The 14,471-nt window shown below is 31.7% G+C and overlaps 1 long non-coding RNA gene across 1 annotated transcript; it reads right to left on the minus strand.

The window, feature by feature from the left end:
- Window positions 1-7,307: 7,307 nt before the first annotated feature.
- LOC105781023 (uncharacterized) lies at window positions 7,308-8,543 on the minus strand. The gene is made up of 3 exons (XR_008195446.1): window positions 8,215-8,543; window positions 7,986-8,051; window positions 7,308-7,913 (listed from the first exon to the last, which is right to left on the minus strand). It is a non-coding gene; the product is annotated as an uncharacterized LOC105781023 (long non-coding RNA).
- Window positions 8,544-14,471: the final 5,928 nt, after the last annotated feature.

Below are 14,471 nucleotides of genomic sequence, written 5' to 3' on the forward strand. Positions count from 1 at the left end.
AGGGTGTCAACCCATTGTAAAACTATAGTAAAATGTAATATGTTTAACATATCAATCAATTTCTCACATTCACATTAACACAAGCGAACATATTTATCGATCATGAGCTAGGTTTTTGCAAAATTCGAAAGAACAAAAGCGAAGGCAATTCTTGGAAAGATTGATTCCGTGTAGTGTACCATCATATGCATCCGGACCATTTGATAGTGACAAATCCAGAAAAAAGTGTGAGTTGCAATAACAATTAGTAGATGTCATCAAGAACCGATCTTCAAAGTACGGTTGCATGCATACTACTCCTAAGCGACTTTTCACGTAATCAATGGCATCACCCATTTGATGCTAACATTATGTTATTTAAAACTTACATATACAAAACTAGTTCATAATGATAAAATATTCATTGTTGGCATCATTAAAATGTAACAAATGTCGGGAAAACAATTATACACCACTTCCATCATTTATGTTAACATCAAAAACCAAGCAGCTTGTTTGTAAGTACCTCCTTGAAGTGAAAACTCGGTTGATCATGGAATCAATACACAAAATTATCACAAAGTTGAGAAAGGACCCAAACCTTACTATTTTTCGCCTTCATAGAATTAGTATCTACTCTCAATGGTACTTTGTTACTCGAACTGCTATCATTTGTATCCTTTTCACTAGGAAAAGCTACCCCATCAAGCGCATTAACAAGAACACAATAGCAATGATCTTTCATCAAGACTGCATGAGAAGAAAAATGTCATGTGATATATTGGAGGTCCTACAATTAACCAAAACATTTTACTTTCCATAAAATCCAAGCAATTTCATTATTAACAAAGAACAAAGACAACAAGATAACCGAGAAAGGATGCAAATGTACAAACAAAGAAGTGACTTTGGTACTTAAACATCTTCAGAAATAGCAAGTTCTAACTTCCTCATTAGCTTATGCTTTTAAAATGGGTTGCAAGAGGAAGTCAGTAATACCAGCCAAATTGAAAACCATATACCACTAGAAACTTGCACTTTTAAAAAAATTACTTAATTAAAAATTTCATCATAAATAAATTAATTTGAGAAAAAATAAAAGGATAAATAACACCCAACTCTAAAAGCAAAAACCACCTGAAAGCAACAACGAGGCTCAAGTGCAGAACGGTAATGAACCATCTGCAAAATGAGAGGTCGACGAGTACCCATTTCAATTTCACGCACATTGAAACGGAATCCAAGCAAAGCTTCAAGGAGAGAGCTTTTTCCATCAGATTGACTGCCGAGGGCTACAATTTTCAGAAATCGGCAACTTCTCTCCGAAGGCCACTGCCATGGCTTGGAGGCGATTGTAGGCTTCGAAACGGGAAAGGGAAGGGGTAAGGGAAAGGGGTAGAGGAAAGGGAAGGAGAAGGGGAAAGGGGAGAAGAATGGGTCATTTTCCGGAAAATGTCTTACCGAATTCAAAACGGTAAGATATTTTCCTAAAACAGGAACTCCTTTTCCTGTGTTTTGTAAAATATTTTAAAATAGGAAATCATTTTCCCCCAATCAAACACTGGAAAATGTAGAAAACCAATTCCGGAAAATATTTCCCATTATCAAACAGACCCTAAGTATGTAAGCGGTAAAATTTCTTAATGAAATTTTTATACAGTATTTATATCATACAATAGAACATAAAATAATAATAAAATAAAATTTTCAACTTTGGATTTCTGGTCCCAAAACCACTGTTCTAATTTCACTAAAAACGGGCTGTTACACTTTGGCCCCCCTAAAATTATAAAAATTTGATTTAATCCTTTAAAAATTATAAAGATATCACTACACCAAAACAGGCTTTTAGCGGCGCTTTTTTAGGCCTTTAGCGGCGCAAAAAAGCGCCGCTAAAAGTATTTGCGGCGCTTCGACAAGCGCCACAAAAAATGCCACCATTGACAGCGCTGTTAACTTTTGCGGCGTTTTTAGAAACAAATACCTTTAGCGGCGCTTTCCCACAAGCGCCGCTATAGACCATGACCTTTAGCGGCGATTTTCCCACAAACGCCGCTATAGACCATGACCTTTAGCGGCGCTTTTTTCACAAACGCTGCTATAGACCATGACCTTTAGCGGCGTTTTTATCACAAACGCCGCTATAGACCATGACCTTTATCGGCGCTTTTATCACAAATGCCGCTAAAGACCATGATATTTAGCGGCGCTTCTCGCAAAAACGCCGCTAAAAACATAACCTTTAAAAAAATTATTTTAATCAAATAATATTTATTTTTATAATAAATATTATATTATGTTTTATTTTTTAAATTTGAACTTTAAATATAATTTTAAGGATAAATAAAAAAATTATTTAAATTAAATTTTCTATGAAAATTTTAACTTTAAAACTAAATATAAAAATTAATGAATTTAGTTTTAGAATTTAAAATAATAAATTAATAACACAATTAAAATCCAAAAGTTAGAACTCAAGTTGTTGTAAATATTAAAGTAAAAATAAAAATTTAGAATCAAAACTAAAATAAATAATACATATGAGAAACGACTAGTTGAACCTGCCTATGACTATACACATCGCAAGAGAATTGAGTTGAAGCTCTATCAGCAACATCTAGTTTCATTGGCACTGCAATTGGCACTCTTTTCCACCTCAAGATTGGAGGCAAAGTCTATGTCATCTAGGACTTTGGTGAAGAATCAAAATTCGTGGTCTGCACAAGGCTTTTGCACTTCTATTGCGTTGAAAACCAAGGTATACCCTGCTTTAGCATAGAGCAAAATGTAGGCTTCGGGACAAAGACATGACTTCTTATTCAAAGACAAGTAACCTACAAAAGATGTAACATGACCATTATGCACTATTATTCTAAGTACCATCAAAATGTTATCGAGTATATTACAAGTTGACACTTAAATTTCAAACTTAGGATGGAAATTTGCAATATCAGTGAAATTATCAGATCCAAATGCTTGAAGAACAAGCAAAATATTTAAAGCAGTGGGGAAACAGAACCCTTTGTAAGGTATCCCTCATAAGCAAGAAACTTTCAACAAGAAACACATTGTATCCAGTTCAGAAACTGGATATGTTAGTAACTATCCTTAGTAAAAACCAAAATGCACATTAAAATGTGAACAAATTTATCAACGCTTACCCTTGAATCATTCATCTTATGCCACATTAAGAGAGGATCGAATGTAGCAAACATAGTGTCCGTAAGTAGGTCGAATCCGAATGTTTCACAACCGCAAATAGTTGATACCTCGGTTCCTCCTATTGCAAAAGGATAACAAATGAAACAAGTTCAATAATCATGCATTAAACATAAATTTTGTCTTGTCTAATATGCTCACAAAACCAATAATCATGAATTCAAAATCTTTTAGATTATTTGATAAATAAAATATTTTATCTTTCTTGCCAATAAAATCAAATCAAATCAAATAAAAATAAGAATCAAATTAGTTCAACTCCAAGTCCTTAGTCAAATTTAATTAAACCTCAAGTTCTTTGTCAAAAGAAAAGAATATATATAAAAAACCAAGAAAACACATACCTAGTTATTAAAATGGATTAACCTAGTTATTAAAATGGATTAACCTATTTGTAATAATATAATAACTAAAAAAAATTATGACAGTATTCTTTTTATATAATGTTGGATTAATGAAAAACATTGATCTACAAATCAACTTAAGCCTTTTAGAGCAGAACTAAGGGGACCAAATTTATTGCTAAAACCTTGACGTGGTGGATGAACGTTTACAGCACATATACTTTGTTTTAGTTCCAGAATTAGACATGTCAAGATAACATCAAACCTTGAAACTAGGACCTTGGGTTTAGGGCCAATAAAAGTTGTTTGAAGGCTTGGTTTAGAGGATATTTGGTTACTAGAAATAGAGACCTTATCAGCCGAACAATTTTGGTCGCTAAGCATGGAGAAATTTTTTTCCCTGGTTAAGGATAATGCTCAAGGTTGTTTAAGCAAGCTGTCACACCTAGACACACTCAAAGAACTTACACTCCTGATTCTGGAAAACTTCTAACTGCCATGGTGATAAACCAAATGCACATGATGATATAGACATAATTTGAATGGAAATGAATAAAAAATAAAGCAAAAGGACTCGACAGGCAACTATGTTATTCCTTTGAAGTAGCTTATAATTATTCATTAACACATGCATGTAAATAAGTATTTCCAGAAGTGCTCTTTTATTTTTCTTTACATCTTTACTTTTTCTTGAATCATTGGCATGGATGTCTTGTTGCAGGCAGTTGCAGAAATAATTGTTAACAATTACTTCAGTACAATGGGAATAAAACCAGTAAGTATGAAGTTGGATAAAGAAGGTTGGCAGAATAAAAGTTTAGCTAATATTTAGGTTTCTTTTTTAACCAAAGCTCATCTGTTCTACCAGCCTGATTAAACTAGACACAAAGTCAAAAGTGGTTCACACTTCACACACATGTAAGTGCATAGTGTAATACCCCGAAAATTTCTACAGTAAGGAAAGTAAGATAATATCTCTGATATAGTAAAATAAGGAAATAAAGTGCTAAAAATGGGTGATTTTGAGTTATGGCAATATTGGGAAGTAAATTATAACATATTAATTCAAGAAAGGATTAAATCGCAAAACTGAGAAAAGTTTTGTTACCCAAGAGTAAATACTTAAAAGTTGAGGGGTTAAAGTGTAAATATGAAAAAGTTGAAGGACCAATGGTGTAAATATTTTAAGGGTGGAATAATCTAGAAACTAAGAAAAATGGATGGATTAGGACCAAATTAAAAAAGGTGAAGAAGTTTGAGGGACTAAATCACAATTTTACCAAATTAAGTGATGACTCAAGGATAGAATTTTAAAAGATCATGAAGGGCAAAATAGTCAATTAGAAGAGAGAGAAATCTAGAAGATAATGATGATGTTGGAGATATTTTAGATTAATAAATAAATAAATATTATTTTATTAATATTTTAATTTGATTTTTTTTAAAATGATATTATTTTATTATTAATTTATTTAGTATATATATATGTGGAAAGAAGGATGAAAAGTAGCAATCCCCACCATTTTTGCATGCATTAACGTGAGAAGAAGAGGGGAAGAAAGAAAGCTTTGCTTTCTTTACAATTTGGTCCTTTCACCAAAAATCCACCATTTTTACTTAGAAATCAAAGAAATTTCCATTGCCACCAAGAGAGAAAATTGACAAAGAGACTATGGGGAGCTAGAATATCAAGTTAGATTCAAGAAATAGAGGCTGGAGGAGAGAGAAAATCAAGTTAAAGATTGAAGTCAATTGAGCAAGGTAAGAACATCATGATTTCAATATATTTTTGAGTTTGATATTATTGAAAAGTGTGAGATTGATGTTAATGTAGGGTTTTATTATATAAATTTATAAGTTCTTGATATGTTAGTGAAGAGAAAATAAGAGAAAGTGTTGAGAAATAGTGTAAAAAAAGAAAATAAGAGTGTTATAGACTTAGTAATCAATATTCTGCACTAAAGCAGTTTTGGACAGCAGCAGTAGGTTAACTTTGAAAAATCACCATAAATTGTGGAAATCGAATTAAAGGATGAATAAAATATGACACTAAATATTATTGAGTCTAGTTTCACATAGAAGAAACATTGTAAGCAATGAAATTATAAATTATGAGATATAATAGGTTATGTGAGATAAGGTCAGAATGATTTCGAGTTCCCCTATTCTGACTTTGGAAAATCATTAAAAAATTTAAAAAAATAATTATGGGATAAAATTTATATTATTAGAATATTTGATGAGTCTATTTTCAAATAAAACAAACGGAAACATCATCCAAATTCTGTACAATTAGATAATTCATTTTTAGTGAAGAGTGGTCGGAACTGTCAGACAGTGAAACAGGGGAAACTTTAAAGAATAAAATTTACCATTTGGATGAACCAAAAATTCTGAAAATTTTATGGCAAGAATATATGTGAGTCTAGTTTCATTTAAAATTAACAGATCTTAATTTTGATTTCTGTATCTCAAGATACAAATAGTTTAGTGACTATGACTCAAATGGACAGCTTTGATTAAATTTACAAGAAAATAGTGAAAATTATAGACAATATTACTTATAAGCATGTTATATAAATTAAGGATGTGGAATAGAGAGGAGGAGGAGGAAAATAAATGTATGAATATTATGGATTTGCATTACAAATGGTTAATTTACATGATTTGGGTTCGAGGACTAAATTGAATAAAAGTAAAACTTTAGGGGCAATTTTGGAAAAATGTAAAAAAGACCAAATTTCATGAAATGAGTTGTTTTATTAAAATGAAAAATTAATTTAGATCAACATCGGGTAGAAAATCGAGAAAATGGAAAATTACCAAAATGCTCTTGTATTTTAGTATTTTTACAATTTAGCCCAGTAAGTTCGTGTAACTTGAGTTATGTTCTTAAATGCTTGAAATGTTTGTTATTGATGTGAAAATGAGTTGGATGTTTATTGTATGATAATTGATGAAGTATTGATATTCTTGATGAAAAGAGAAAATAAATCTCGGTTGAATGAAAGGAAAATTCGATGGATCTTTGAAAAGGAATTGACGGTAAAAAGGATCTAGCCCGGACGGGTGATCCTATCCTGATATAGCCCTCCCGAAGAATATGTGTGAAAAAGATCTAGCCCGGACGGGTGATCTTGATATAGCCCTCCCGAAGAATATGTGGAAAATGGATTTAGCCCGGATGGGTAATCCGAATTAGGGTCTGAATTTAGCCTGGACTGGTAATTCAGATCCAAGCTCATTAGAGTAATTGTCGTTGCAGGGGATTTAGCCTGGACTGGTAATCCCGACAATACTCTATGAGTTTATATTCTGAGGATTTAGCTCGATCGGTAGTCCCATTGTAAGGATGAGGTTCATGGAGTGTGCTATCTTGTGGGATTTAGCTCTGGACTGGTAATCCATTGTAAGGATGAGGTTCATGGAGTGTGCTCTCTGAAATAGAAATGTGCACATGAATATGAATTGACGGACTCAATTGTACACTAAAAGTGTACTGAAAATCCATCAATTTCGAGAAATTCAACGGATAAATATGGAAAATAATAAGGGTATTAGAAAATATGGAATTGAATTATTATTGGTATTGATCTGAAATAAATGTAACCATTGATATTTAAATGATATAACGGGTAAAGTTTTGAAGTGAGATAACATGAATTTGAAATGAACTATTCTGGTATGTACAAAATTCATGAAAATGATGGTACATGAAATATCGAAATAATGAAATGGAAATGAAGCATTAAATTGCATGAGTATGTATCGGGTTTCGTAAGCCCTAATTATTATGATCATAATTTTTTTGAAGGTATATTATGAAAAATTATAAAAAGCATGTTAATAATTTTGAAAATTTTAATTTAGATGAAATTTATAACTCGGTTAAATACGTTTACAAGCGTATGGGTTCTGGTAATGCCTCGTACCCTATTTCGATGTTGACTACGGGTAAGGGGTGTTACACATAGTGCTACATTATGGGTGATTGGGTATGTCACCACCAGTGAAAAGTTAGATTTCAACAATTTCAATTTGCTTTTTATAATAGAAAGGTTTGCTTAGCTAAATGAACTATGAAATCTAAAGAGCTACGCCGATGGTGGCCCTAGACTATGAAATTATGAAATTATTTGGTTAAATTACCTGCGAGGTCTCTGTATTACTAATACAACCAAAGCAAATCCACTTAGAAAATGGTTCATCTAATCCCGTTAATGCAATTATAAACTAGTTTCACATATATGTGCCTAAAAGAACTACTATTTAAGCAAATATAATTAAGAAAATACCGCTAGAATCCCCATTCAGAACAGTTATCTGCCGTGCTGATGCCAGTTGCCTGCTCTCCGTTGACAAACGACGCACCTACAAATTGATAGAAAAAGATCAATATTACAACCAAAAGATTTAAACTTTAAGCTCTATTTCCTCATATACCTAAGCTAGAAGTGCATCTGAATCATCAGCTTGCTCCCCCGACTTTTCGAGTCCCTTCACTAGTGACTGCCAAATCAGGAAAAAAGGAGTTAAAAGCTAAAATTAATAGACGAAAAAGAATGAAAAGTAGAAACCTAGTCAATCAACACAAAATCCAAAGGAAAAATATTTGAATCATACGGCAAGGAGAAACTAGCAAATCAAAACAAACAAAACGATCAAAACTAACCTGCAATTCGCCTAATATGTCCGATAATTTACCGTTTTTCAGGAGGACAGTACCCGTATAACCTGGAAACGAAATTAACAAGTTGAAGTCAAAATTAAAACAGTAAGAAAAATAAAAAAGAAGAATTGAAGTAAGAAATTCAGTTGGAACGGTATTGGCGCCGGCTAAGATCAAGATCTTCGACAAACCTACTCCGGTTTGCATAGCCATGACAGTGTTTTCGAAAAAATTAATCATATAAAAAGCAGAACATGTTGCATTAGTAAGGAACAAGAAAAAGACGTTTAGGAGGGGGGAAAGTTGGGATTTTAGGGGTTTTAGGGGGGAAAGTTGGGGATTTCGGAGGGGGAATTTTTATAAAATGGCGCTAATTTTTTTAAAGTGAAATGTTTTTTGTGGCGTTTTTTATAAAAACGCCGCTATTGCTTACTTTTAGCAGCGTTTTTATGACGCCGCAAATAATTTTTCATTTTGAACAAAATGACGCCGTTTTGCTATTCTAAAATTTTTTTTATTTTGTTTTTTTATAAATTGATTTATTTTTGCGGCGTTTTTTATAAAAACGCCGCCATTTCACTTTGAACAAAATGATGCCGTTTTGTTATGCATGAAATTTTTTATTTTATTTTTTTAATAAATTGATTTATTTTTTGCGGCGTTTTTCTATTTCTCACCTTTAGCGGCTTTTTTCAAAAAAATGCCGCAAAATTTTTTTCATTTGGAACAAAATGACGCCGTTTTGCTATTCTAAAATTTTTTTATTTTATTTTTTATAAATTGATTTATTTTTGCGGCTATTTCATTTTGAACAAAATGACGCCGTTTTGCTGTGCTAAAAATTTTTTATTTTAATTTTTTTATAAATTGATTTATTTTTTGCGGCGCTTTTATAAAAGTGCCGCTATTGCTTACCTTTAGCGGCGTTTTTTTGAAAAACGCCGCTATTTCATTTTGAACAAAATGGCGCCGTTTTGCTATGCTAAAAATTTTTTATTTTAATTTTTTTTATAAATTGATTTATTTTTTGCGGCGCTTTTATAAAAGTGCCGCTATTGCTTACCTTTAGCGGCGTTTTTCAAAAAACGCCGCAAAATTTTTTCCATTTTGAACAAAATGACGCCGTTTTGCTATTCTAAAATTTTTTTTATCTGCTTTTTATATATTGGTTTATTTTTTGCAGCGTTTTTATAAAAAACGCCGCTATTTTATTTTGAACAAATTGACGCCGTTTTGCTATGCTAAAATTTTTTATTTTATTTTTTTATATATTGATTTATTTTTTGCGGCGTTTTTCATTTTGAACAAAATGACGCTGCTTTTGCTATTTTGGTTTTATTAATTGATTTATTTTGAACAAAATAATTTTTATAAAAAAAACAAGTACTCTCAAAATAAATATTTTATATTTTAATAAGAAAACAAATGATAAAATGGTTGTAATTAATTATTAAGTTAGATTTATCTAAATTAAATATCCATATCATTTTTATTTCATTTTATTTTTGTATTTTTTCTTATAATTTGGTCTTCTCCAAAATAAATAATTATGTATAAATATTCATATCAATCTATTACTTTTTTAACTTATTTATTAATTCTATTTAAACTAATATTTAAATATATCAAATTTTTTAAATATAAAAGCATTAATTAATTGTATAAAATTTTATCATTTAACAAATCTCAAGTAAACCTTAACCTTAAACCTCTAAATTAACCATTCAATACATATAAAGTCTATCTATTATATATCTCTTAAATAATTTAAACAAGACTCATAATTTCAATATATTTGATTTATTATTATCTATTTTACAATTATATAAGAACATATTTAAAATATAAATTAAAAAAATAATTAATCTAAACTCAAAACCTTAACTCGACCCCTGAATCCCTAAACCTTAAATCCCTAACTCTTAACCTTAACATCTAACCCCTAAACCTCTAACCCCAAAACCTTACATCCCAACCCTTAAACCATAATCCCTAATTCATAATCCCTAAATCCATACTCCCTAAACCTTAAATATGAACTCCTAAACCGGCTTTAAATCTTAAATTAATCATATACCCTAAACTAAAAACCCTAAACAAAATTATTATTATCTCTTTTACAATTATATAAGAACATATTTAAAATATAAATTAAAAAATAATTAATCTAAACCCAAAACCCTAACTCGACCCCTAAATCCCTAACTTTTAATCCCTAAACCCCTAACCCTCTAACCCCTAAACCTTAAATCCTAACCCCTAATCCATAATCCCTAAACCCATACTCCCTAAACCTTAAAATATGAACTCCTAAACCGGCCTTAAATCTTAAATAAATTATATACCCTAAACCAAAAACCCTAAACAAATTTATTATTATCTCTCTTACAATTATTTTAAATAATAGCATTTTAATTTTTCCGTGTGTTTTATTTCAAATTATTTCTACGTGTCATTACTTTTTTCTGAAGATTTTAAATATTCAATTAGAAATAAATTGAATTTTATTTAATATGAATAAACCAATTAAGATAAAATATTTTTAGCGCGCATTAGCGGCGCTTTCATAAAAACGCCGCTAAATCCCCGAAAGCTCAGAAAACGGCGTCGTTGGACTGAGGTGATTTAGCGGCGCTTTCCCAAAAACGCCGCTAAAGCCCTGAGCATTAGCTGCGCTTTCATAAAAACGCCGCTAAATCCCCGAAAGCTCAGAAAACGGCGTCGTTGGGCTTAGGTTTTTTGCGGCGCTTCCCCAAAAACGCCGCTAAAGCCCTGAGCATTAGCGGCGCTTTCCTAAAAACGCCGCTAAATCCCCGAAAGTTCACAAAACGGCATCGTTGGGCTTAGGTTTTTTTGCGGCGCTTCCTCCAAAACGCCGCTAAAGCCCTGAGCATTAGCGGCGCTTTCTTAAAAACGCCGCTAAATCAACAAAAGCTCACAAAACGGCGTCGTTGGGCTTAGGTTTTTTCAGCTGCGATTTCCGTAAAGCGCCGCTAATGATCGATCTTTAGCTGCGTTTTTATCCAAATGCCGCTAAAAACGCCGCTAAAAGCCTATTTTGGTGTAGTGTATAGATTATAAAAGATTAAAATTTCATCCGGCCCCCTAAAAAATTGTTCTGGCTTCACCCCTGATCATTCGATAAAATTCATACTAATAACAGCCCAAGCCCTATCAGGAATAGGAAAGGGTTGAAGGAGGTCAGGAGAAGCTGATAAATCTACTTTGCATTTTTGGCATGTTGGACATTCCTCATCCAATTTTTTACATCCCTAGACAAGTCTTTGAGATTCTGTGTCTTATGGCATGTACTCCTGAGTGGCCACCTCTTGTTCCAACATGGAAGTACTGAAAAAGGTCCCTCCTAAGGTCGGCATTGCTACTAACAACAACCTTACCCTTTCTTCTCAAAATTGCGCTATCCCAAGTAAATTTGGAGTGAGCATGGAGTTGTTGTTGTAATTCTTGGATCAGGTGTTGTAACTTAGTATCAATGGACACATAATTCACAATTCTATCCCACATTCCAGACCAAATAGTGCTAACCACACATTGAAGTAGTTGGCCCTCCTATTCATGTGATCTTCTACACAAAGCATCAGCCACAGTGTTCAAGGAACCCTTCCTATATGCAATGGAATAGTCATACCCCAACATTTTTGTCACCTATTTCTGTCGGTATGGTGTGATGGCTAGCCTATTAGATAAGAGCTTAAGGCTTTGATGGTCTGTTCTTATCAAAATGAACCTCCCAACCAAATATGAATGTCATTTCTTCACTACTAGTAAAATATCCAACATCTCTTTTTCATAAATTGACAGAGCTAGATGCCTAACTCCCAAGCCTTTGCTAAAAAATGCTATTGGCCTCCCCTTTTGTTGTAATACAACCCCAACTCATTGCAGGTTCGTTATTGACATTTTTAGGGCCTTAGGCGAAACAATAAATTGGACCCTTTTAAAAAAATTATAAAATGTAATACAATAAAATAAAATCATACACTAGTAATTTCATTAAAATAATATGTTTTATGAGATTAAGTGAATAAAAAATTTTTCTAACAATTTAAAAATATATATTTTTCATTCAATCTACTCCTATGTCATCAACTACAAAAACACAAAAAATCATTAAAAAATGGGTTCTACGAGCATTTTGATATGCAAAATCATTAATGATAACATCAATATCAATATCTTCCAAACAATCCTTCTCGATTGATAAAATTGCCAAACCATTCAACCGTTCTTATGACATTGACGACCTCAAGTATGTTTTGATTAACTTTAACTTTGAAAAACTTCTTTTAGTTGATGTCACAGTCAAAAGGACCGTTAAAAAATTCTATTAGCAATTGAAACATTCGGATAGCAATCTGCAGATTTGACAAACTCAAGAATTTCAATGGCTAACATGAATTCATTTGGTAAAGTAAATTGCAACACTTTCAATTCAAAGAAAAGATCATTTAAATCAACATCTGATGAATCACATGAGAAAAAGTAGAGTGAAAAGTAGCACAGTATTCTCTCAATTTCTTTTCATCCAATGACTTTAAATTGTTTAAATCAAGCAAAAACCCAAAAATACTTTCAAATGTTTTTAGTTGCTCAAATCTGCTCTTCAAAGAAGTAATTGTCATGTCTACAATAACTAAAAAATAATCAACTCTAAATAACTCATCAGTCGATTAAATTTCTTCGTCCTCTTGATTATTCTCACCAAATTATTTTTTTTAATAACATGACGCTCTGTTGGAAGGGTAGGCTCTACATTCATATCAAGTGCAATATTCATACTAGAAGTAAAGTCTTCAACTCTATATTTTTCAAAATATGACAATACACCTTCTAATTCCTTTATGGTGGTGTCAATGTACATAGACTTAGATTGCAATTTCTTACTCACCATATTTTATAGCAAATAAAGTTTCATACCAAGCAAAAACTCAAAACTCTCAAGTGCATTGACCAAACTCTCCACTTCACTCTTTGACTTTGCATCATCACAAGATTCATATAATTCCGACAAAGCCAATCTTATTTTGGGAGTTTGAAATCTAATGACTTTAATACTTTTAATTCGACTCTCCCAATAAATACTAGATAAAAATTTCACAATTAATTCTACTTTCCTAATGAGTACCAAATTACTAACACTGTATTGAATAGGTTAGAAAATAATCCTTAAATCTGGCTTATTACTTATTTTGAAAATTACACTTTTTTTAATTTAATATGACCTTTTTAGGGTTTTATTATGACATTTATATTCTTTAATAAAAACAAATTTTATTTAAAATTTGTAAACTAATTCAAAGATTATTTTCATCGTTAATAATAAATTAGTAAAAAAATGATGGAATTATTAAGTATAAATGAGAAAATTTAGGAACAATTCTGATGGCTTTACAAATTAGATGGACCAACCAAGAAACTGTTGAGTTGTCAATCAAAAAGTGGTGACACTTATGTAGCTTAATTTTCCATATTTGAACCAAAACTCCACTATAGAAATTTTCCATATTAGATTAGCAAAATGAATTGAGATTTATAAAAAAACCGAATAAAATTTTACTTATTTTTAAAAATATAAAGATAAATTACACCAACAGTTACTCAATTTTAGTGCAACTGATAAAACAGTTGCTTTGATTTCAATTCAATCATTCAACTTTTGAAAAATAACAAATCAATCGCTAACGTTATCGAAAAGTGACAAATCAGTCACCTATTAACATTTTTTGACAAAGACAGTTGATGTGGCCAGTTAACTTGCCACATTGGATGAGGCAAAGTTGAATGACTGTTTTTTTTCATCCTTTCTTTTTCATTTTTTAATAAATGGCCCAATATTTTTACTTTTTACGTAAATGACCCAATATGTTTATACTTCTTCTCCATCCCAACAATCACTGTTTTCAAATATGATGACTTGCTTCACTCTACCATCAATCTCTTTTGTCTTTTTGTCTACCTTCCAATCTCTCCCCATCCAGATTCTGCCATTCCAAAATCCAAACCACAACTTTCAATCTATGCCATCATGGTTGCCATTGTTGTGTTGCCAAACCACAGTTTCCAATCTTATGTCGCCAAAACCAAAAACAACTATTGCAACCCAACTGTTTATGAAATGTCATAATGAGCTACCATTTTCGATTACCAACCCAACCTCCCAAATGTGGCGATCATTGATTCAAACTCAACTGTGACAGCAACAACCGCATCATTTTATCCTTAAACCATCGCAGATTCTA

Source organism: Gossypium raimondii, chromosome 4, assembly GCF_025698545.1.
Source record: "Gossypium raimondii isolate GPD5lz chromosome 4, ASM2569854v1, whole genome shotgun sequence".
In the NCBI taxonomy this organism is placed as follows: Eukaryota; Viridiplantae; Streptophyta; class Magnoliopsida; order Malvales; family Malvaceae; genus Gossypium; species Gossypium raimondii.